Source organism: Mchenga conophoros, linkage group LG5 (assembly GCF_057382185.1).
Source record: "Mchenga conophoros isolate Kocher_MC1m ecotype Shallow Benthic linkage group LG5, M_conophoros_male_GT1.1, whole genome shotgun sequence".
Lineage (NCBI taxonomy): Eukaryota > Metazoa > Chordata > Actinopteri > Cichliformes > Cichlidae > Mchenga > Mchenga conophoros.
The window spans coordinates 2,071,984-2,096,725 of NC_140530.1; the positions used below are offsets into that span (position 1 = coordinate 2,071,984).

The 24,742-nt window shown below is 42.7% G+C and overlaps 1 protein-coding gene across 2 annotated transcripts in view; it reads right to left on the reverse strand.

The window, feature by feature from the left end:
* Window positions 1-24,742, reverse strand: part of fhit (fragile histidine triad diadenosine triphosphatase) — a 158,607-nt gene that overhangs the window by 111,776 nt on the left and 22,089 nt on the right. For both annotated transcript variants that reach the window (XM_085272821.1, XM_085272822.1), the window contains exon 3: window positions 19,663-19,732. The gene's annotated coding sequence lies outside the window, so the exon portion shown is untranslated. The remainder of the gene's footprint in view (window positions 1-19,662; window positions 19,733-24,742) is intronic.

A 24,742-nucleotide genomic window follows, 5' to 3' on the forward strand; every position in this document is an offset into this window, starting at 1 on the left:
CTTAAAGTGTAGGTTGACACAGTATGAGCTCAGTCTAACTGCATCTCTCTTTCAGCACTGACAGATTTGACTCAGTTATTGTGTGGTGCACTTTCAGTAATGTCTCTTTCAGTAATGTCTCTGGTTGGCGCATGCGCCAACCAGCGTGCAGCCTGTTACAGTCGCTCCTGCTTTTCTCTTAGTTTAGCTCTTTTTTCTTACGTATTCTTTTTTTTTCTGACTTGTATTTTCCTCCGTTTTCTATCTCTTACTCAATCATGTGGATTGAGAGAGTTTTTGTTCTTCTGGTGGCCGTGGAACTGTTACTTTTATCATGGAACGGGACCGCGGCACATCTCCTACACACACGGACTGTTTACTCCAGAGATCAGCTGATCGCCCTGATGCCGGCCGGCTCGCTGGCCAGGCCCGCAGAAGTGCCCGCAGAAGTACCAGCTGAAATTTGGAGGAAAACACATCGGGGATGCAGAGGTCAAGGACAGAAGAGAAGAAAAAAGGTGACGGTGAGACAGCGGAGGCTCGAAGCGAGGAGGAGGTTTAAACCGTGTCTGCCGTCTATCGTGATGGGAAATGTGCGATCGTTGGCAAGTAAAATCGACGAGCTCTCAGCACTGGTACGGAGTCAGAGGGAATACCGAGAGTGTAGCCTGATGTGTTTCACCGAATCATGGCTGCACCAGGTCATTCCCGATGAGAATGCTTCCGTGGAAGGCTTCCACACTGTTCGGGTGGACAGGGACAGCATCGCTAGCGGTAAGCGTAAAGGAGGTGGGCTTGCTGTTTTAGTTAACAACCGGTGGTGTAACCCTGCCAACATAACAATCAAAGAAAGGATTTGTTGCCCGGACACTGAACTGTGTGCTGTTGGACTCAGGCCGTATTATTTACCCAGGGAATTCTCTCACGTCATCTTGGTGGCTGTTTATGTACCCCCCTCTGCTAACCCCACAGCTGCATGTGACACTATCCACTCTGCCATAGCTCGGCTACAGACTCAGCACCCGAGTGCCTTTATTGTGATCTCGGGTGACTTCAACCATGTATCACTGGACAATACACTACCAACATTCAAACAATATGTGGACTGTCCCACCAGGGGAGAGAAAACTTTAGACTTACTGTATGCTAACGTCAAGGATGCATACAGCTCCTCCTCCCTCCCCCCACTTGGTAGGTCAGATCATAACCTGATTCACCTCACCCCCCGCTATGTGCCAATTGTGAGGAGGGAACCTGTGACCACCAGGACTGTTAGGAGGTGGTCAGAGGAGGCAATAGCGGAACTACAGGGCTGTTTCGAGGTGACCGACTGGGAAACACTCTGTGAGCCTCACGCCGAGGACATCAATGGGCTTACTGAGTGTATCACAGACTACATAACTTTCTGCACCGACTCCATTGTTCCAGCTCAGACTGTTCATTGTTACCCAAATAACAAGCCGTGGGTGACTAAGGACATCAAAGCCCTCCTCAACAACAAGAAGAGGGCTTTCAGAGGGGGCAACAAAGAGGAGGTGAGGAAGGTCCAGGTGTTACTAAAGGACAAGATCAGAGAGGCTAAGGACAATTACAGGAGGAAGCTGGAGTGGAAACTCCAGCAGAACAGCATGAGAGAGGTGTGGAGGGGCATGAAGACCATCACTGGATTCAGGCCAACCAACAGCAGGGGAGCTGAGGGAGGTGAGAATAGAGCCGACGAGTTGAATCTGTTTTTCAATAGATTCGACACCACAGTGTCTGCTCCCACCCCCACAACCTCACCTGCAGTCAGCCTGGAATCCAGAGCCACACCACTGTGCCAGCCTCTCTCTTCACATGTTGCCTCCTGTGAGATTCCTGACACCCCTCCCCCACCCATCACCTTCACTCAATACCAGGTTGAGATGCAAATGAGGAGACTTCACTCAGGCAAGTCTGCTGGACCAGACGGAGTGAGTCCCCTTGTCCTCAAGGCCTGTGCCCCCCAGCTGTGTGGAGTCTTTCATAAACTGTTTATGCTGAGTCTGAGTCTGCAGAGGGTCCCGGTGATGTGGAAGACATCATGCCTCGTCCCTGTACCAAAGACGCCTCGTCCCAGTGGCCCCCAGGATTACAGGCCCGTGGCACTGACCTCCCACATCATGAAGACCCTGGAAAGGCTCATCCTGGACCAGCTGCGACCCATAGTAAGACCACATCTGGATCCCCTTCAGTTCGCTTATCAGCCTCGTCTCGGAACAGAGGACGCCATCATCTACCTGCTCAATCGTGTCTACACCCATCTGGACCAGCCGGCGAGCACTGTGAGGGTCATGTTTTTTGACTTTTCCAGTGCTTTCAACACCATCAGGCCGACCCTCCTGGGTGATAAGTTAGCAGCGATGCAGGTGGATGCTTCTCTGGTGTCCTGGATTGTTGATTACCTGACAGGAAGACCACAATATGTACGTCTCCCACAGTGTGTGTCTGACAAGGTGATTAGCAACACAGGGGCACCACAGGGGACTGTCCTCTCCCCCTTCCTCTTCACCCTCTACACCACAGACTTCAGCCACTGCACAGAGACCTGCCATCTTCAGAAGTTTTCTGATGACTCTGCGGTGGTTGGATGCATCAGCAGGGATGATGAGACAGAGTACCGGGCTGTGGTCGACTCCTTTGTCACGTGGTGTGAGCAGAATCATCTGCAGCTCAACGTGGCAAAGACCAAGGAACTGATCGTGGACTTCAGGAAGACCAGGAAACACTTGACCCCTGTTTCAATCCAGGGGGTCAGTGTTGACATTGTGGAGGACTATAAATACCTTGGAGTACACATTGACAATAAACTGGACTGGGCTAAAAACACCACAGCACTTTACAGGAAGGGCCAGAGTCGTCTCTATTTTTTGAGGCGACTGAGGTCCTTCAACATCTGCCAGAAAATGCTGAGGATTTTCTATGAGTCTGTGGTGGCCAGTGCGATCCTCTATGCTGTTGCATGCTGGGGGAGCAGGCTGAGGGTCGCAGATGCCAACAGACTTAATAAACTGATCCGTAAGGCCAGCAATGTTGTGGGGATGGAGCTGGACTCCCTCAAGGTGGTGTCGGAGAGGCGGATGCTGTCCAAGATAAAGACAATGTTGGATAACACCTCCCACCCACTCCATGACATGTTGGTCAGTCACAGGAGCTCGTTCAGTGAGAGACTGAGATTACCGAAAAGCACCACTGAACGACACAGGAAATCATTCCTGCCTGTGGCCATCTCCCTGTACAACGCATCCACTTAACACACTGTTTGCTGCTACAACTACACATGTTTCTTTTCCAAATATTTATTTATAAGTGACTTATGTATGTATGTATGTATATATATGTATATATTGTACTATTCTTAGTTAGCGTATTGTCTGTCTTGTCTTAATGTTGGTTTAAAATGGAGCACTGTAACAAAAAATAATTTCCCCCAGGGATCAATAAAGTATTCTGATTCTGATTCTGATTCTGATTTTAGGCCTTTTCGAGCAGTAAAAGCAAACACCTCAGGGATACAGTCAGATGGAATGAATGATAGATGAGGCAGGCAACGCTTTTGTTCAAGAACTTCCTTTGACTTCTTTCCAAAAAGTTTTGTTTTTGTTTACCAACCTCTGAGAGTAACTGCCGACAGTGCTGAGGATGTTGCTGTATAGCGAACAATCACTGATCATCAGTCATGCCAAGCAAGAGTGTCTGTGCACAGAGAGGGAGAAACACATACTCTGTGTGGTGGATAAACGAGACGAGCAGAGGTCTTTCCCTGGTGGTGTGTTAATGGGACTTGCAGAGACAAGGAATTAAAAAAAAAGAGTATTTTAGAATATTTTTCATTTCAAAATGTCACTTTGTGTGACAGCTTCCATATCTCTTGAGAGAAATAAGCAGAAAGGTACGTCTGCTCAATTAAAGATGGCAGTACTTATTTGGCAGTAGTAATTTCAGCCTTGTTCTTATACAGTGCCTTTCTACTCCACTTGAGCACCAAAGTGCTTTATACAGCATGTCTCATTCACCCATTCACACACAGTCATACTCCTGAACGCATTAAAAGCAACTTAGTCCTGTATCTTAATATTGAATCGGTACTGTATGTAACTTTGCCAAAACAATGTTGGACTGTGGTTTTCTCTGGTCCCCTCCCCAATCGGACCAGGAGGGACATGTTTAGCTGCATGTTCTCCTAAAATAGCTGGCTGTCTGAGTGGTGCCCAAAGAACGATGTGGGCTTCATAGATAATTGGGAAACTTTCTGGAGGAAACCTGGTCTTTTTAGGAGAGACTGCATCCATCTCACTTTAGATGGAGCAGCTCTCATTTCTAGAATTAATTAATGCTTCAATCTTAAATATGATAAGATAAGATAAGATAAGATAACCTTTATTAGTCCCACACGTGGGAAATTTGTTTTGTCACAGCAGGAAGTGGACAGTGCAAAAGTTATGACGCAAAAATTAGAATACAATAAGAATAAATACAGTACACAGCTGTACAGAATAGAATAAAATAATATACTATATACAGTAGAATAAAATAGAATAAAAATATACAATAAGATAAAAATAGAATACGAATGCTATATACAACTGAGTAAAAATACAACGATGCCAGAAAAGATTATTGCACTTAGTGTTATTGCACATGTGTGGATGTGTGTGCTTGATCAGTTAAAGTCTTTATTATGGAGTCTGACAGCAGTGGGGAGGAAAGACCTGCGAAATCTCTCCGTCCCACACCGTGGGTGCCGCAGTCTTCCACTGAAGGAGCTGCTCAGTGCTGTCACAGTCTGCTGCATGGGGTGGGAGATGTTGTCCAACAGGGATGACAGCTTAGCCGCCATTCTCCTGTCACTCACCACCTCCACTGGGTCCAGAGGGCATCCTAGAACAGAGCTGGCCCTTCGGATCACCCTGTTCAGTCTCTTCCTGTCCCCAGCAGAGATGCTGCCGCCCCAGCAGACCACACCATAAAAGATAGCAGAAGCCACCACAGAGTCATAGAAGGTCTTCAGGAGTGGGCCCTCCACCCCAAACGACCTGAGTCTCCGCAGCAGGTACAGCCTGCTCTGCCCTTTCCTGTAGAGGGCGTCTGAGTTATGAGTCCAGTCCAGTCTGTTGTTCAGATGGACACCAAGGTACCTGTAGCTGTCCACAGCCTCAATGTCCATACCCTGGATGTTCAGTGGTTGCAGTGGAGAATGCTTGTGCCTGCGGAAGTCTACCACCAGCTCCTTGGTTTTACTGGCATTGATCTGGAGGTAGTTCAGCTGGCACCAGTCCACAAAGTCTTGAGTCAGTCCTCTGTACTCCTTGTCGTCCCCATCAGTGATGAGGCCGACTATTGCAGAGTCATCAGAGAACTTCTGCAGGAAGCACTGGGTGGAATTGTGGGAGAAGTCTGCAGTGTAGATGGTGAAGAGGAACGGAGCCAGAACCGTTCCCTGTGGGGCCCCCGTACTGCAGACGACCCTGTCCGACACACAGCCCTGAGTCCTCACATACTGTGGTCGGTCGGTGAGGTAGTCCAAAATCCAGGTAGTGAGGTGATGGTCCACTCTAGAGTTCTCCAGCTTGTCCTTCAGAACCGAGGGAAGAATGGTGTTGAAGGCACTGGAGAAATCAAAGAACATGATTCTCACAGTGCTTCCAGCGGTCTCCAGGTGAGCGAGGGAACGATGTAGGAGGTGAATGACGGCATCATCCGCTCCAATGCCAGGCTGGTAGGCAAACTGAAGTGGGTCCAGTGATGAGCTTGTTAGGCGCCGAAGCTGAGCCAGGACCAACCGCTCCAGGGTCTTCATCAGGTGATCAACCTATCTCTAATGATCGGCTATGTACCACAGGCCTTCAAGCTGGCTGTAGTTAAACCTTTACTCAAAAAGCATCTCTAGACCCAGCAGTCTTAGCTAATTATAGGCCAATCTCCAACCTTCCTTTCATATCAAACATCCTTGAAAGAGTAGTTGTCAAACAGCTAACAGATCATCTGCAGAGGAATGGCTTATTTGAAGAGTTTCAGTCAGGTTTTAGAGCTCATCACAGCACAGAAACAACTTTAGTGAAGGTTACAAATGATCTTCTTATGGCCTCTGACAGTGGACTCATCTCTGTGCTTGTCCTGCTAGACCTCAGTGCAGCGTTGAACACTGTTGACTAGGGATGGGTACCGGTATCCGGTGCCATGATAGCACCAGTTCTGACATAAACGGTAGTAACCAGACCGAAAAGCAGCGCACATTTCGGTGCTTGATTTCGGTGCTTTTTTTTCCTGAGCTGTGATACACTTTAGATTCTAGCCAATCACTTTACGTTTCTGAGGATAGTAGGCGGGTCCAGGTACGTCCGTTCTTTTAGAGCAGAGCTACAGATTAAAAATGCCCAAGGCGAAGCGGTCAAGGTCTGGCTGTACTTCACAGCAAAATATGCAAACTCAGCAGCCTGCAACAAGTGCTTTAAGCTGATACTGTGATACTGTGCAAAGGAGGCAACACCTCGAATCTGATGAAACACCTGGCGACGCATAGCGTTTTTTTTAAAAGCCGAAAAATGCGCCGTATTTGATAGCTTGCTGCGAGACCTCACACCGAGCACATCTACTGTGGGTGTGGTGCCTGTTATCGGACCCGGAGTTAGCAACATCCCCAAAAACCCGAAGAGGAGAGTCCTGGCCCCTAGCCCTGCCAGTGTAGCAGAAATGATGAGGATGATGATGCAGCAGCAGCCGTTCTTCTCTGCGTGAGTAGCTTAATGTTGTTCGTGTGTAATTTACGTTGAGTAGGCTAACCACGTTATTACATTAATGCATGTAAGGTGAACTAGCAAACATCATCATAGCTACATGCGGCTGTCTTCTTGTTTGATGGCAGATACTCCCTTCACCCTGGCCAAAAAGGCTAAAATGACCAAAGAAAAAGTGGGAAACAGTTAAACATGAGAGGTTTTTGGACAAAGTTTGTGTTTTTTCCATTGATTAAGCACTGCTTCCAGCCAAGAGTGATGCCATATATGCCCTATAGCTGCAGAAAAGGCTAACATTGTTATCTTTTTACAAAAAAACAGCTGAACATGAGAGGTTTTTGGACAAAGTTTGTGTTCTCCATTCTTTAAGCACCGGTTCGAGCACCGTTTAAGCACCGGCACCGTTTCAAAAGTACCGGTTTGGTACTGGTATCGGATAAAACCTAAACGATACCCATCCCTACTGTTGACTATAATAATTTATTACAGCATGCTGACCAGCATATTAGAGCATGTAGTAATACTCAAAGGGGGTCATATGATTGTTGGGGGGTTTTCTGCTTTTTTTGTATTATTGCAGGGTTTTTACCTTAAACCACATTGAGGCGGCCATTGTTGTGATTTAATTTTATAAATAAAACTGAATTGAACTGAACTGAATAGACAATGTCTGGTCAGCTGGTACTATTTTACTTTTCTAAGACTATTAATGGAATCTTCATTAAATGACATATCACAGTTTGGGTCATGGCAGCAGCACCTCCTGAGAATATAGGAATACAAATAAATAAATACAAATTTTCCTCCTTTACATGTGATTTCCTCTTTTAGCATCATCTATAAAGAGAAGGAAAGTTTTGGTATCTGTAGCAAGAAATTACCAGCCTTCCATCAACCTTGGTGTCATCCATCTGCCTGTCCTAATTTTTTTATTTTTTATTTTTGGCCATTAGACATTGGACTGAATGACAAATTTGGAACAGACTCTCAAACATACATTAGGATTGAGAGGGGAAGAAAATGACTCAGTAGGTGAGGTTATGCATTACAGGTCATTATATGAGCAGCCTGAGAGCCACTCAGCCACCATTAACCACGATGAGGGGCGAATGGGACCATTTCCTGCTGGGACGTAATGGAAGAGATGTGGAGTACATGTTCAGAACTGATGGCTTCAGATGTTCCATGCTGGAAATTAACACTAAGGCCACACTCTGGACTATAGCACAGAATCTGTTTTTAATGCACTGCCCACAAGTCATTTATAGCAAAACCTGTTTCTCTGCTACCTTAAGTGGAACTGATGTACATAATGTGTAATAATGTCACTCCATATACAGTACAGTTAGCAAACAGAAAAGTAAGTGTTTAAAATAAGCACTGTTAAAATAAGACAATATTTCAGTGATTCTTAGGAGCTGTGGCGTGTCCAGCGCCACCCTCCCAACCAGACTGGCCACCCCAGGTGCCACCCCGAAGCTAAAACAATAAAATTCAATCAAATATCAAATGTACGATTATGTTTTCACAGTGAAGCTCAGATATCCGAGTGTAAGTGAATGCAGCATTGGCTTGTGCACTATGAGCATCACGTTAGCAAAGGAAGGAGAGCCAAGCACGAAAGACGGCACAGCAGAAAACAATTTTTCGGCAAAAGAAAATGAGGAGAGAATAAATGTCCCGGGAAGTAATATTAAGTTTGTTGAGCTTAGTAAACTTCGGTGAAATTAGAATACCAAGGAAAAAATAACACTTAAAGAATTAGTGCAACCGTCGAATACTTCAGACAGTAGGCTACTGAGGGGAGCTAACATAAGAGTTATGAGTTATAGGATATAATCCAAGTCGTAACATTGCTGTGTGGAGCTGCAGATTTGGTTGCAGGTTAATACTGGCAGTGTCACCATGCCAGCTGACTGTACTTCATCATCAGCCAGTGTTGTTCTTTATACATCAATATTACCAAAGTTTACCATGAGGCAGCACTTACACTACACTGTGCGGTCTAGCTAATTTCTCTCATTACTCTCCTATCTGCCAGCTCCATGTTATGAATAGAGTGTAAATCACCCCTGTGCCATGTTCAATGCAGGAATGTGCAGTTCTGGTTCTCAAGGCTCCTGTCCTCCCGGTTTCAGATGTTTCCATACTTCAACACAGCTGATTTAAAGAATCGTTTACAGACTCGTGCACAAATAGGCATTTGGGGATTATTTGATTTGAACTGGCTATGTTGGTATAGGTAACATCTAAAACGTGCAGGATAGGGGTCCATGAGAGCCAGAATCTGACATCCCTGACTTCTAGTTAAGGTCATACATCAGGAAAGTTGTTGTTGTCTTTTTTTAATAGGCAGATAAAGTTTTGCATTGGCATTGGCTAATTTGCCAATTGTATGCTAAAAATGTTTGTATTTTAATATTCAAAAATGTTTTTCCCAAAACATATGTGCACTACATGTCAGTAAAAATGCTATGCAAATATTGCTGTCCTTGAATGCTGAATAAACACTGACAGAGCACTGATTGTATCTCTTGTACTTTATCAACACAGTATCTAAAAACCGTAGTGGTTAAAATCTCATTCTAATAAGAGTTAAAAGCGCATTCGGTTATTAGGTTTATAGGGTTATTGAATTATGGTTAATGGTTGGTAGAATTTGTTTTGTTTTACATTATCTGCCAATTACATCTGCCACCCTTCTCCAAATCTGTGCCCCTACCTGGCCCCCCCAACAAGTATTTTCTAGAAATCCACTGTTTAGGAGGAACAGTGAAAACCAAACAATGAATTCAAACATATCAGTTTCAGCCTAATTCATCACAAGGATTAGTCAAACATACAGTGGGGCAAAAAAGTATTTAGTCAGCCACCGATTGTGCAAGTTCCCCCACCTAAAATGAAGGTACACTTCAACTGTGAGAGACAGAATGTGAAAAAAAAATCCATGAATCCACATGGTAGGATTTGTAAAGAATTTATTCGTAAATCAAGGTGGAAAATAAGTATTTGGTCAATAACAAAAATACAACTCAATACTTTGTAACATAACCTTTGTTGGCAATAACAGAGGTCAAACGTTTACTATAGGTCTTTACCAGGTTTGCACACACAGTAGCTGGTATTTTGGCCCATTCCTCCATGCAGATCTTCTCGAGAGCAGTGATGTTTTGGGGCTGTCGCCGAGCAACACGGACTTTCAACTCCCGCCACAGATTTTCTATGGGGTTGAGGTCTGGAGACTGGCTAGGCCACTCCAGGACTTTCAAATGCTTCTTACGGAGCCACTCCTTTGTTGCCCGGGCGGTGTGTTTTGGATCATTGTCATGTTGGAAGACCCAGCCTCGTTTCATCTTCAAAGTTCTCACTGATGGAAGGAGGTTTTGGCTCAAAATCTCACGATACATGGCCCCATTCATTCTGTCCTTAACACGGATCAGTCGTCCTGTCCCCTTGGCAGAAAAACAGCCCCATAGCATGATGTTTGCACCCCCATGCTTCACAGTAGGTATGGTGTTCTTGGGATGCAACTCAGTATTCTTCTTCCTCCAAACACGACGAGTTGAGTTTATACCAAAAAGTTCTACTTTGGTTTCATCTGACCACATGACATTCTCCCAATCCTCTGCTGTATCATCCATGTGCTCTCTGGCAAACTTCAGACGGGCCTGGACATGCACTGGCTTCAGCAGCGGAACACGTCTGGCACTGCGGGATTTGATTCCCTGCCGTTGTAGTGTGTTACTGATGGTGACCTTTGTTACTTTGGTCCCAGCTCTCTGCAGGTCATTCACCAGGTCCCCCCGTGTGGTTCTGGGATCTTTGCTCACTGTTCTCATGATCATTTTGACCCCAAGGGATGAGATCTTGCGTGGAGCCCCAGATCGAGGGAGATTATCAGTGGTCTTGTATGTCTTCCATTTTCTGATGATTGCTCCCACAGTTGATTTTTTCACACCAAGCTGCTTGCCTATTGTAGATTCACTCTTCCCAGTCTGGTGCAGGTCTACCATACTTTTCCTGGTGTCCTTCGAAAGCTCTTTGGTCTTGGCCATGGCGGAGTTTGGAGTCTGACTGTTTGAGGCTGTGGACAGGTGTCTTTTATACAGATGATGAGTTCAAACAGGTGCCATTCATACAGGTAACGAGTGGGGGACAGAAAAGCTTCTTACAGAAGACGTTACAGGTCTGTGAGAGCCAGAGATTTTCCTTGTTTGAGGTGACCAAATACTTATTTTCCACCCTGATTTACGAATAAATTCTTTACAAATCCTACCATGTGAATTCATGGATTTTTTTTTCACATTCTGTCTCTCACAGTTGAAGTGTACCTCTGGTGCAAATTACTGACCTCTGTCATCATTTTAAGTGGGGGAACTTGCACAATCGGTGGCTGACTAAATACTTTTTTGCCCCACTGTATATATCATATATGTGTGACTATATGCCAGGGCTGCACTGTATCAAGCACATCCCGTCTCAAACATGGTGCTCTTGAGGAAAATACAAATAATAATAATAATACAAATAATAATAAATAACTTTATTTATAAAGCACCTTTCAAGGACACTGTACAATAGGATAAAACACATAATAGAACAATGACACAATGAAGAACAATAAAACAAAAGCACAAGATAAAATTAACAAACAGTGTGTTCACAGTGAATATGCAGATTTGAACAGATGGGTTTTGAGTTGAGATTTAAACTGGGGGAGAGAACCAATGTTTCTTATATTTGGGGGCAGAGAATGCCACAGCCTGGGAGCAGAGCAGCTGAAAGCTCTGCTTCCCATGGTGGTGAGGCGGAAGGAAGGTACAGCAAGCTGGATAGAAGAAGGTCGAAGTGAGTGGGCAGAAAAGGTAGTGCTTAACAGGTCAGATAGGTAAGGAGGTGCGAGGTTATGAAGGTGAGCAGAAGAAGTTAGTATATTATCTGTAATTTCACTGCGAGCCAGTGAAGTTCCTGAAGAACAGGGGTGATGTGCTAGCAGAGTTCTGAACCAGCTGAAGCTTATGGAGGGATTTTTGGGGGAGACCATGCAAAAGAGAATTGCAGTAGTCAATACGGGAGGTAACAAGACTGTGGACAAGAATGGACGTAGACTGGGTGGAAAGAGAAGGAAGCAATCTGTTAATGTTACGTAGATGGAAACAGGCAGAACGGGTGAGATTATTGATGTGAGATTTATAGGAAAGTGAACTGTCTAGATAACACCGAGGCTCTTAACCTTAAGGAGAAGTGAAAGCTGTGGAGTTGATAGTGAGTGAGAAATGATTTGCCTTCAAAAGGTTGGATTTGGTGCCAATAAGGAGATTTCAGTTTTATTCTCATTGAGCTTTAGAAAATTAGAGCTAAACCAGGATTTTAATTTGGATAGATATTCTGTGAGGGAAGAAGGTGGGAGGAAGGAATCAGGTCTGCAGGAGAGATATAACTGGGTGTCATCAGCAAAAAGAGTAGATCAAATTTGCGGAAAATGGAACCTAGAGGGAAGATGTATATTCTGAAGAGAAGAGGGCCTAAGACTGAACCTTGGGGTACACCAGAAGTGACCGGGAAAAGACGTAAGTGGATTGATTTCAGTTGAATAAACTGGGAGCAGTCAAGGAGATATGATTGAATCCAGGCTAGCGGTGTGTCAGAGATGCCGAGAGAGGAAAGTCTGCTTAGAAGGACAGAGTGAGAGATGGTGTCGAAGGCTGAGCTCAGATCCAAAAGGACGAGAATGCTGAGTAGACCAGAGTCAGCTCCGATTAGAAGATCGTTAGTGACTTTAAGTAAAGCAGTTTCTGTACTGTGACATGAACGAAAACCAGATTGAAATCTGTTGTAGATGTTATTATTAACCAGGTGTGAATGAAGTTGAACTGCAACTACTTTTTTGAGTATTTTAGAGATGAAGGGTAGATTAGAAATCGGACGGAGGTTGTTAAAGTTGTTAGGATCTAAAGAAGGTTTTTTCAGTATGGGAGAGACTGAAGCAATCTTGAATAAGGAGGGAACGATACCAATGGTGAGTGAAGAGTGGAAGATAGCAAAGATGAGTGGGAGTAAGGAAGAGAGGCAGGATTTCACAAGCCCTGTAGGCATAGGGTCAAGATGACATGTGGCAGGCTTTGATTTGCATATAAACTCAAAAATATCAGATAAATCAGGAAGATGAAAAGTGGAAAACGGCTCAAAATAGAGAAACGGTTCTGGAGAGGGCGTAGACACAACATTTCAACAGAGTTAAATGGTAAATGGCCTGCATTTTGTAAAGCGCTTTACTCAGTCCCTAAGGACCCCAAAACGCTTTACACTACATTCACTCATTCACCCATTCACACACTGGCAAGCTACATTGTCATTGCCGTGGGGCGCACTGACAGAGGCGAGGCTGCCGGACACTGGCGCCACCGGGCCCTCTGACCACCACCAGTAGGCAAACATGGGGTTAGTATCTTGCCCAAGGATATTTGGCATGCAGCCAGGAGGCAGCCTGGGATCGAACCACCGACCTTCTTATTCATGGCTGACCTGCTCTGCCACCTGAGCTACAGCCACCCCAAGTAGCTAGTGAGAGTTGCTGGTGGATGTTATTGATTTTTGTAGTCCAGAAGAAGCATCAAGGAGTTACAGGTTTCAGAAGAAGAGAAGTGTGGTGGTAAAGCGTTGGGGGTTGAATTAGTTTGTTGAGAACCGAAAACAAAATCCTTGCGTTGCCCTCATAAGAACTGATAATACCTGAGTAGAAACTTTGTTTGGCCTTGTTGATGGAGTCTTTATACTGAAGTACGTGGTATTTGTAGATTTCTACATCAATGATTAAACAAGATTTCTTATATTTACACTCAAGCTGCTGAGCTTTGGCATTCAATGCTCGGAGGTCAGAGGTAAACCAAGGAGCAGTGCGAGCGAAGGAAACGGAGTGAGTTTTTACAGGAGCCAGTGAATCAAGGACATTGAGTAAACAATTATTATAATATAACAACAAATTATCAGGAGTAGAATAGAAGTCTGGATTCTGAATATTGTCCAATCAATGTTCTTGATGTCGCGGAACGAGATGAGACGGGTTGACAGAAGAGCAGCTGAGAGTGAAGTTAAATGAAAGGAAATGGTCAGTTATGGGAATTTCAGCAGCAGAAAGATTTGAGGGAGTAAGACCAGAACAGCAGATCAAGTCCAAGGTATGTCCTTTGGAGTGAGTGGGAAAGTCAATAAATTGTTTAAATCCAAAGCCCTCGAGACAGGAGGAAAAGTCTCTGGTGAGCAGAAGGTCATTATTATCCATATGAATGTTGAAATCTCCCACCAAGATCACATTTGGGGAGAGAGATGAAAGATGGGCTAGTAGATTAGCAAAGTCACTGAGGAAGACAGGGTTAGGTTTGAGGGGGCGGTATACAGTAGCTACACAGCAAATTCAAAAGTGTTAAATGTTTTGGTGTTAATAGTCTTCTTGCAAAAGTAGAGTTAATTTTACTCTAAGTAGAGTCACATTCTTTTAATGTAACTCTTTTAATGTAAAATGATAGTAGTTAAAATCGAGTGTTAAAAATGAGTGTTTCTCTGTCAAATCTGGAGGTGTTACAATGGAAACATTAACTCTTGACCTCTTAACTCTGAACTCCTAGAGGGGCTATGACACCAACAGAGTAAATTCACAGACTCCGCCCCCAGCACGGCTCCAATCGAAGCTGAAGTGAAGCCGTTTCAGAACATTTTGCTCTACATATTTGAGTTGTTTGCCATGCTTGGTAAGTCATTTTTTCAAAGATTGTTTCAATTATTGTTATTAGCTTTTACTTCTGTGGCTCTTTGGAGTTGAGACAAAGCTGTGTGAAAGGCATTAGCCATGTTGCTCGCTGATAGCATAATATTCTGTTTTAGCTAGCTGAAAGGTATTGTTTGCGGGCAAATACCACAGCCTTGAAAAAAAGCTTGCATGTGAATTTTCAGTCAAACTTTTGGTCAAATACACCTAAAACAATGTCTAGAATGTGAAATGTTGGTATAATGGTGCTGCTTGAAGCCTGAAAACGATCGCCCATAAAAAAAAACGAGCAAACAGCAGTAGCTGACGTCCTGACTGGATTCTACGTTAGCATAGATCCCTCCAGAGTTTTGTGCACACGGTTTAGGTAAAAATTAAAAAGGTTGAGGTTTTACATTTAGTTCAGTATTACCTGTTGCCTGTGTCTTTGTCTTTTGGGAAAATACTTTACACAAGTAATGGCTCAAAGAGGATTCCTTTTTTTTTCTGTGCTGCAATTGTTTACTGGATTATTTGTACCATTAATTAGTGTCAACTAATTTTTATTCAATCTCCGCACAGGATATGCTTGTGAAGATGGAATATGGGGGAGAGCAGAAGTGCGTTGAAGTTCCACAAAGGGATGAATGAAGGACATGCATATTGTATTGAAGAAATAAGTGATGAGAATGCTGTTATTTGCATTTACCAGCTCACCTATGTCAGACCTTTTGATAAACAAAATTCTAATGAAAGTGAGAACATGTACACTGTTACATCTTTCAGAAAATGTTTTGAAATTGTGGTGCACAGTTCAGAATAAATGTTTTTCAAAAACCATTGCGTCTTTTTAGTAAATGTTTATTTCCAAAAGAAATTTCTAGAAGTTCAGAACAGTAAAATTCCTGCTTTTTAGAATGAATTAGAAGATAACTCTTACGTAGTTAAACTAAAATACTCTTTGAGAGTTAATATATAAACTCTTAACACCAAGTGTTAAATTATTAACTCCAGACAGATTTGGTGTTTAACACTAAATCAGAGTTAACGTACCAACTCTCCAAAAAGAGTTAAATTAACACTCTCTGGTGTGGACCCATATAGACACTTTAATAGTGTTGAAATCAAATCCGACAGTGTTAATTTGGACATGCTGGATTTGCTGTGTATGATGGTGGGAATAGGTCCAGTCAGCTCACATGCAAGGCACTGTAGGGAACTAAAGGTATCAACATTTACTGGCAGGACTTTCAAGTGCTGGCGAAAAATGACCGCGAGACCACCCCCACAACCTGAGCAGTGAGGTTTAGAAAAGTAAACAAACCCCGGAGGACTAGATTCATTTAGATGAGAAAAGTCATCAGGTTGTTGCCAGGTTTCAGTTAAACAGAAAACGTCAAACATACAGTCAGATAGGAGGTCTTGGATGAGAGGTCCCTTACTTGTCAGTGAGCGGATGTTTAGAAGACCGAAGTTGAGTGGAGTATTTCCTTTTTTGCTAATCATAGTGGGTGCTCTGGTGAGGTGGGCTAGAGATCGGTGGTTGACAGCCCGATCAGAGTTCCTGCGAGGGCGGCGAGTAGCAGGCCAAAATGATTTGATTCCACTGGAGTTGAGGAAAATCCTGCGGGACCCACGATGGATATATCTCCAGTGAGGCTGGAAAATGATGTCTAGGCGGTAGTGGAGCTCTGCCGGCGATGGGAGCGACAGCTGGTCGTGAAGGCGCAGGAGCTCAGCGGCAGTATAGCGGAACAGTCCAGCCGTAGGATGGTGGACGAGTGTCAGGAGAATCCAGAATAGTGCCGACCAGCTCAAAAACATCTTGGCCCACATCTTAGACAATGTGGAGGAAAAAAAAAACAGCCGGTCGGAGCGACAAACAGGTAGGCTAAAATAGCCCAAACAGTTAAGCTAGTGCAGCTCACTGGGAATAAGATGTCAGAGCACATTTAGCTGGAGTAGCAGATGTTGAGGACAATCATTACAAATCAATCCCTGGCAGAGATTGATCTGGTCCTGAGTGTGTGTGAATGTCACTGTTGATTCAAATCTGAATCCAAATAATCGAAAATGTACCATTGAGTAGCAGCAGCCAGATGCGTCAGCATTCACTCAAGCAGGAAGTCACCAAGAAGAGAAGGCATCAAAGAATTCCAGTATAGACCTTTCAACCAGTCCTACTGCGACTGCCACTGACACTGGCATTGTTTGTTGTTTCACTGGAAAGATGAAAATTAAAACAACTAAAGCATAATACAGTGGTATGCAAAAGTTTGTGCATCCTTGGTAATTTTCATGATTTTCCATCATAAATCATTGGTTGTTTGGATCAGCAATTTCGTTTAAATATATCATATAGCAGACAAACACAATGATATTTGAGAAGTGAAATGAAGTTTATAGCATTTACAGAAAGTGTGCAATAGTTACCTAAACTAAATATGGGCACCCCAACAGAAAAATTACATCAGTATTTAGTAGATCCTCCTTTTGCAGAAATAACGCCTCCAAACACTTCTCATAGCTGAGAGTCTGGATTCTGGTTGAAGGTAGTTTGGACCTTTCGTCTTTACAAAACATCTCCAGTTCAGTCAGGTTTGATGGTTTCCGAGCATGGACAGCCCGCTTTAAGTCACACTATAGATTTTCAATAATATTCAGGTCTGGGGACTGAGATGGTCATTCCAGAACGTTGTACTTGATCCTCTGCCTGATTTTGAACAGTGTTTAGGGTCGTTGTCATTTTGAAATATCCAGCCCTGGCGCAACTTCAACTTTGTCATTGATTCTTGAGAATCTGCTGATACTGACTGGAATCCATTCGACCCTCAACTTTAACAAGATTCCCAGTACCTGCACTGGCCACACAGCCCCACAGCACGATGGAACTGCCACCACAGTTTACTGTGGGTAGCAAGTGTTTCTCTTGGAATGCTGTGTTCTGTTTCCGTCATGCATACCACCTCTTGTTATGCCCAAATAACTAAGCCTCTGCTTACCTAAGATTTTTCTTGACCTGTCACTTCCGGCCTTAACTAGAACTGTGCCTGTGGTCTTCCATTCCTTCACTATGTTCCTCACAGTGGAAACTGACAGCTGAAATCGCTGAGATAGCTTTTTGTATACTTCCCCTAAACCATGATGTTGAACAATCTTTGTTTTCAGGTCATTTGAGAGTTGTTTTGAGGCTCCCACGTAGCCACTCTCGAGAGAAGATGCAAAGAGGAGAAAAACTTGTAATTGGTCACCCTAAATACCCTTTCTCATGACTGGATTTACCTGTGTCAAGTGTCAATGAGCTTACCAAACAAATTTTATGTTCCAATAATTAGTGCTAAAGGTATTCAAATCAATAAAACGACAACAGTGCCCAAATTTATGCACCTGCCTAAATTAGTTTAAGTAACTATTGCACACTTTCTATAAATCATATAACTTAAATCTAAGTTAGTAATCCACAGGCCTAAATTACAGCTTTATCAACTAAAATTAAATAATTTGAGCAAATAAATCAAACCAAACCACAACTTTTGTCTGTGCTGCATCTGCTGTCTAGGGGGGAAAAGAGTTGTAGTTGTTTATCCAACCACAGAAATCCACTGTACAAGTAAATGTGATTTTTTTTTGTTACCAGGCAATGTTCTTTATATATATATTTTAATATTTATCTTAAAGAGTAAGACGTCAGAATAATGTCTCTTCTGCATATATCTTCCTGTGAAACTGAAGTGGGATATTTTGCACAAAAACTTCAGTGGAGATTTTGACTTGAGTAAGTGAAGTACATTTTATCTGTGACACTTGACAGAGCTCAAAACACCTCACAATCCAACAGCTAACAAATGATTTTGTTATTTTAAAAAGAAATGTGTTTTTTTGAAGTGTAGAAACATGAGACTGCTTTTGAGCCTTACTGTAGTCAGCTGAATGAATTAATAGTTATATATAATTAATAAAATTATCACTATTGTGCCGTCCCTTTCTCTGGAAACTCCAATATAGATCCTACTGCTGACTGAAGCAACAGGTAAACATTCTCTATGATTACAGACTAATGAAAGTGTCAATGTACTAAACATTTGATTAAAATGTTGCTCTTTATTGGAGCTACATTCACAAATGTGACCTCCAGATAACCGGAATGATATTCCTTCCTTTTTATTGCTTTTCTTAAAAAAAAAAATCTCTGGCCTTGTCAAGGTTAGAGTGATTTTAAATAAAAACATTTTGTATTCTTCCACACCCAACATCTTGACTAACGGCAAAACAATAACCGTATTTTCCACACCAAAAGGTGCACTTAAAATCCTTTAATAAGTGTGCCTTATAATCCGCGCGGCTTATGTATGAATTCTGGTTGGGCTTACTGACCTCAAACCGATTTGTTGTGGTATACAGTGCTCAAAAATCTGTCAAAACATGTTTTAGTATGACTTCGATAAGCTAGGAAGCTTATCGGAGCCGCACCTCTTGATCGATTGTTGGAGCATTACAGCTACCGTAGTCAGGAGCCTGACGGAGTAATCTGGGTCCAAAACTCTGTCCGCTTCAGGTCCCAAAGTCAAATGATCACTGCGGCATCACTGAGAGTTAAGAACTCTCTAAATGTTTTCATCTTTAATGAAAGGATCAGCGTTGCTGCTTTACCAGGTGTAACAATTAAGTTTAACATCCAGGCATCCATGAAAACAGAATGTATTAAATCGTGGCTCAAGAGATGGCAGGTCATCTTGTAATCGGAAGGTTGCCGGTTCGAGCCCCGGCTCGGACAGTCTCGGTCGTTGTGTCCTTGGGCAAGACACTTCACCCGTTGCCTACTGGTGGTGGTCAGAGGGCCCGGTGGCGCCAGTGTCCGGCAGCCACGCCTCTGTCAGTGCGCCCCAGGGCGGCTGTGGCTACAACGTAGCTGCCATCACCAGTGTGTGAATGTGTGTGTGAATGGATGGATGACTGGATATGTAAAGTGCTTTGGGGTCCTTAGGGACTAGTAAAGCGCTATATAAATACAGGCCATTTACCATTTAAATAAAATTGATTTCAATGCAATTTAATATAGATGGACAACTAGTGATGGCTAACCAAACAGACATAGTAGTGTTGGACAAGCAGAGGAAGACAGCCATAGTGGCAGATGTAGCTATATGTAGTGATAGCAACATCAGGAAGAAGGAACATGAGTACCTTGTGTTTCTTCTTTCAAGAGCTGAGAGAGGAGACGAGAAGATGTGGAGGATGAAGGCAACAGTGGACCCTGTGGTAAATCAGAATCAGAATCAGAAAAGGTTTTATTGCCAAATGTTGAGCAGGTTTACAACATTAGGAAATTGCTGCGGTGCTTCAGTGCAAACATACTGTCATAAATTGCGCTTAAATAGACATGAAAAAATAAAAGTAAGAATAAGAATTAAAAGTGCTACGTAGAAAGATATATACATGAGTATGTTTGTAGCATGTAATGTAATGTAGCAATCCCCGTGTTTGCCACATGGCTCATTCAAACAGAATCTTATCCTTTCTCTCTACTATCTTGAAAATATCTGAGTTTTTTCCCTCAGAATACAACACACGCACACGTACTTTGAAAGGCCCAAGTATATCAGTCAGAAAACACTGACATTATATGTCCGCAACGAGGACATATAATGTCACTAGAAAGGAACAAATATTGCTATACTTTAAAATCTACTGTACTGGATTTTATTGATTGATTCTAACATGTTATGTAAATTGCAACAGCAATAGTTTGAATCGTTCAATTCAAAATAATGCAAAAGAAAGGGAATTTGCCTCTTTCTCACTACTTATTGACCAAAATTACCTCTGGATACGATAGACTTACACTACTTACACTACCAGTCAAAGGTTTTTAAACACCCCAATTTGTCAAGTTTTTTTTTATTGAAAATTATGCAGTTTACTGTCTAATTGCACTCTGAAGTGAAAGCATAGTAAAAATAAGCAAGTGGAGTTAAAAAAGAAATCATTGAATCAGTTTATAGACCAAAATGTATTCTAAACTTTTGACTCATCGATGTAGGCACCTTTGGCAGATATAACAGCTGAACACACACGTGGCATTCTTTCTACAATAGAAATCAAATATTCTCCCATATCTGTTGCAGATGTTCCCATAAATGTGGACCTTGTAGGCCGCTTTGCTCTTCTGTCCAGTTCATCCCAAACCAGCTCGATGGAGTTTAAGTCTGGAGACACTGCTGAACACGCCGTGTTTTCAAGCTCACCATCTTGTTCTTTTTTCCTGAGGTAGTTCTGGCATAGATTGGACTTATGTTTTGGGTCATTATCTTGCTGTAGGATGAACCCCTGACCAACTAAGCATGATGTTCCAGAATGCTGTGGTTTTGGTTCAGGGTGCCTCTCACTATGTACAAGTCACCAACCCTGGATCCAGCAAACAGGCCCGGACCATCACACTTCCTCCTCCACGCTTGACAGTTAATGCCACACATTGTGGAACCATCCTTTCACCTACTCAACAGAGATCCTGCATGATGAACCAAAGATTTCAAATCTTGCTTATATCAGTCCATAATACCTTCTTCCAGTCTTCAGTAGTCCAATGGCGGTGTTTCATGGCTTAGCGAGGGCTATCTTGCTGTAGCTCATCCTCTCAAACCTGCAGCTTGACCTACATTTTTAAGTGTTATGATGGTCTTTCTCTCTTCTTTTGTTAATCGCTTTTTTCTCCCCATTTTTGTAGCAATACACTACTTTCTGCACACAATACTGTTTCAACTCTTGCTCACGAGGGTGTGGTACCACAGTGTGTTCCAACACTGCTTTTATGCAGACAGCGGGGGCTGTAAGTAATCCAGTAAAGTTGGAACACCTATAGTAATTAGTAGCACCAGCTTTTAAGGCTTGATCAACCTCCATTAGTGCAGAACAGCTTTAAATTATTAACCTATGTTGTGTTCCCTGAAAGCTCTATTTCTTTTAAATAATTTGGAAATTTACATGATTTTTTAGTTTGGGTAACGTTACCTTTTTTCTTTTTTTTTAACCTCTGACAGTTCTTCACTTCCCTTTGTACCATTTCAAGCTATTCATTGGACTTAAACGACTTGAATTGCAATAAATAACTGGTAAAATTGGGATGTTCTAAAATGTTTAACCGGTTCTGTATATGATCCACAAGGCATCAAATCTAGCTGGGATTAAGGACACAGAAAGCTGCAGTTTTTAAAAATTCAAATGGCAAGTCTAGGAAGTCTTAGTCCTGTGCAAAAAAGACATTTTATGAGTGCAAATTCAGAAGGCACATGTAGCTGCTCAGGATGTAGAGCTGTTACATTTCATGTACATCTGGAGATAATCCTCTATTTTTGGCCAGTTAATAGAAGAACAAGACAGACACTGTTTATACGTTGCAGATTCTCAGCTGGAAACAGATGGGTGTGGTTCTTAGATCACAAAAGATCCCCAGGTAACAGTAGTCTGTTATCAGACATGTTCAGTTTGAGCCGTTTAAAGATGGATCCTGATGTAGAACTAAACACAAAATAAACCTGCTGCAAGCTGTCGTAGCTGAAGCAGATGACTGGCTATCCATGTCTGTCCTGCTTGTTATTATTGCATGACTCTGTGTGTGTGTGTGTGTGTGTGTGTGTGTGTGTGTGTGTGTGTGTGTGTGTGTGTTAGTCTTAATGTGACTCAATTCCCAGAGGGCCAGAAGCAGGTTCCAGCTCCATTTAAAGCAAAGAAGGCTAGGGTGTATGCGTGTGTGTGTGCGTGTGTGTGTGTATGCGTGTGTGTGCGTGTGTGTGTGTGTGTGTGTGCTGGGGGGATTATGAGCAGATGGCATGGGAACACACACACATGCAACCTGCCATCCATCTGGACAGTTCTGCAGGTGAAGTGAAAAGTGTTTGCTGAAAAAACGTGTGTGACATCACAGTGGTAAACAGCACAGGCAGACATAAAAGAAAACAGCAGCAGGACTTAAGGCCTGGTCAGGGAGGCTGCATTTCTCTGTTGATTAGCCAACATACCAGACAGACAGCTAGATAGGAAAGGGGGAGGAAAACACTGTGAAGGACATTTGGATAGAAAAGTGTTTTGCATGGTTTTTCACATCCAAGGCCTTGTTAGATAAACAACAACTGTGAAACACAGCCCACAGTTGATTAACACACTCTTTATAATTATTATATGTCCATAACAGATGATTCTGTAACTGACACTATAACACATGTGTACTGCATTAGTGCCGACCTGTTTTTAATGATGACGCTGCAGCTGAATTACAAACCATCAATTCTGCCTAACTGAGCATTTTTTTGTTGTGTTGAATCTAAAACCGTTAGTCCATCTGTAGCTAACATGCAAAAATCAGCCAAGCACATGATAGAATTTAACTGAAATCAAACCTCCGCTAAGGTCCAGGGCAGAAGTCAGCAACCACAGACGTAATTTACAGTTAGGGTTAACCGTAACTAATTCATATGCTATGTGTAGTAATTAATCCTCTCCCAATTACATCTGGCATCTGCCCATATCCCCCTTGTCACATGGGTTTTTTCTCTTTGTGTCTCACTGTTTGGTAGGAGGAGCTAAAATGGCTCTTTTGATGTTGAAGGTTGTTACAGCCTGATCTAGGACACGAGCAGTAAGGAAATGGAGCACAAGTACAATGTGCAGTAAAAGAATACAATGGCAAAAACTTCCCCAACAAAGAGAGATACACCAATATGACTACATCATATATCATATCATCAGTATGTACAGTTAGAGCCATCATTTATTGGACAATTCTGGTCCAATTTTCTGTAACTTCAACTGCAACTTTGTATCTCTGTACAGAATCTCAGTAAAGTTTTGAAATCAAACAATCAATATGTGATTGAAGCACAGACTCCAACTTTAATTCAAGAAATTTTACAAAACTGCACCAACTCTTTAGAAATAAAAGCCATTTGTACAGATAGCCCTGCAGAAATGAATGAGAGAATTGACTGACGAGCAGTTTCGTGTCCAGCTAACTGTAATTCGCAACAAATGAAGCAGATGTAATATTGAAGCTGACTCCAAGTGTTCAATTTTTATTTTTTTAAACTTTCACTACAGTTTTGAATATGAAGAGATAAGCACTGGGAGCAGGAGCCTATTCCAGCTACCACAGGGTCAGTAGCAGTTGAAGTGAGGGAGGTTTAATTAAAACACCAAATAAAGTAGACCTATCAGAGAGATAATCATTAGGAGTAGCCAAATCAACAATCTGGTACATTCTTAAAATGAATGAATTCAATGGCCAGTTCAGCAACACCAAAATGCCTGGAAGACCAGAAGATACAGTGCAAATGTATAGCTCCAAAAGTTGATTCTGTTCATCTGGATGTAGCGTCTTCAGTGGGAGAAACGTTTCACCACTCATCCAAGTGTTTTCTTCAGTCTCAGCTGACTTCAAATTCACCAGGGAGGATATGAAAAGTGGCAGGTTAGCCTTCTCAGACTGTGAGATTTCCATCAGTAATGGGGGACATCTAAAAGCTGACGTGTACCGTAAACATACACAAACAGAGTAACATGGTGTATGCTGTTAAGTGCAGGAGGATTGGCATGATTTATACATGGGGGAAACCAAACAACCTCTGGCTAAGAGGATGGCACAACACAGAAGAGCCACCTCGTCAGGCCAGGACTCTGCAGTCTATTCACACCTACAGGCCAGTGGACACTCTTTCAAGGATGAGGATGTAACATCCTGGACAGGGAGGAACGCTGGTTTGAGGGCGGAGTCAAGGAGGCCATTTACGTGAAAAGGGAAAGACCATCTCTGAATCGAGGAAAGGGCCTAAGGGTACATCTGTCACCATCTTACAATGCTGTGATTGCAGCCATTCCCCAACTCTCTGTGAATGGGACTCATGGCCTTTGATCAGTGGTTATTGATCAATGGCCATGAGAATTTGCATAATCATGATGAAGGAACTGACCTCACAGCCCATTGTTCCTTCAGTGGGCTGGTTTCAGTCATTGTGCAGATGTCCTGTTTGTAAGATTGAAACCTGCAGTCAGAGTGATGAAACGTTTCTCCCACAAAACGCTACGTCCAGATGAACAGAATCAACTTTTGGAGATTTACTTACCTGGATGATTGAGAATGCATCAAGATGCATATGTATAGCTTTTGGCTATCACTAGCTGACTCTACAGAGTCCTACCTTAGTACACACCTGCAACAGCAACCACTCCCTGAAATTATGCTAATTTATATCTGAATTATATCTATTAGAATCTT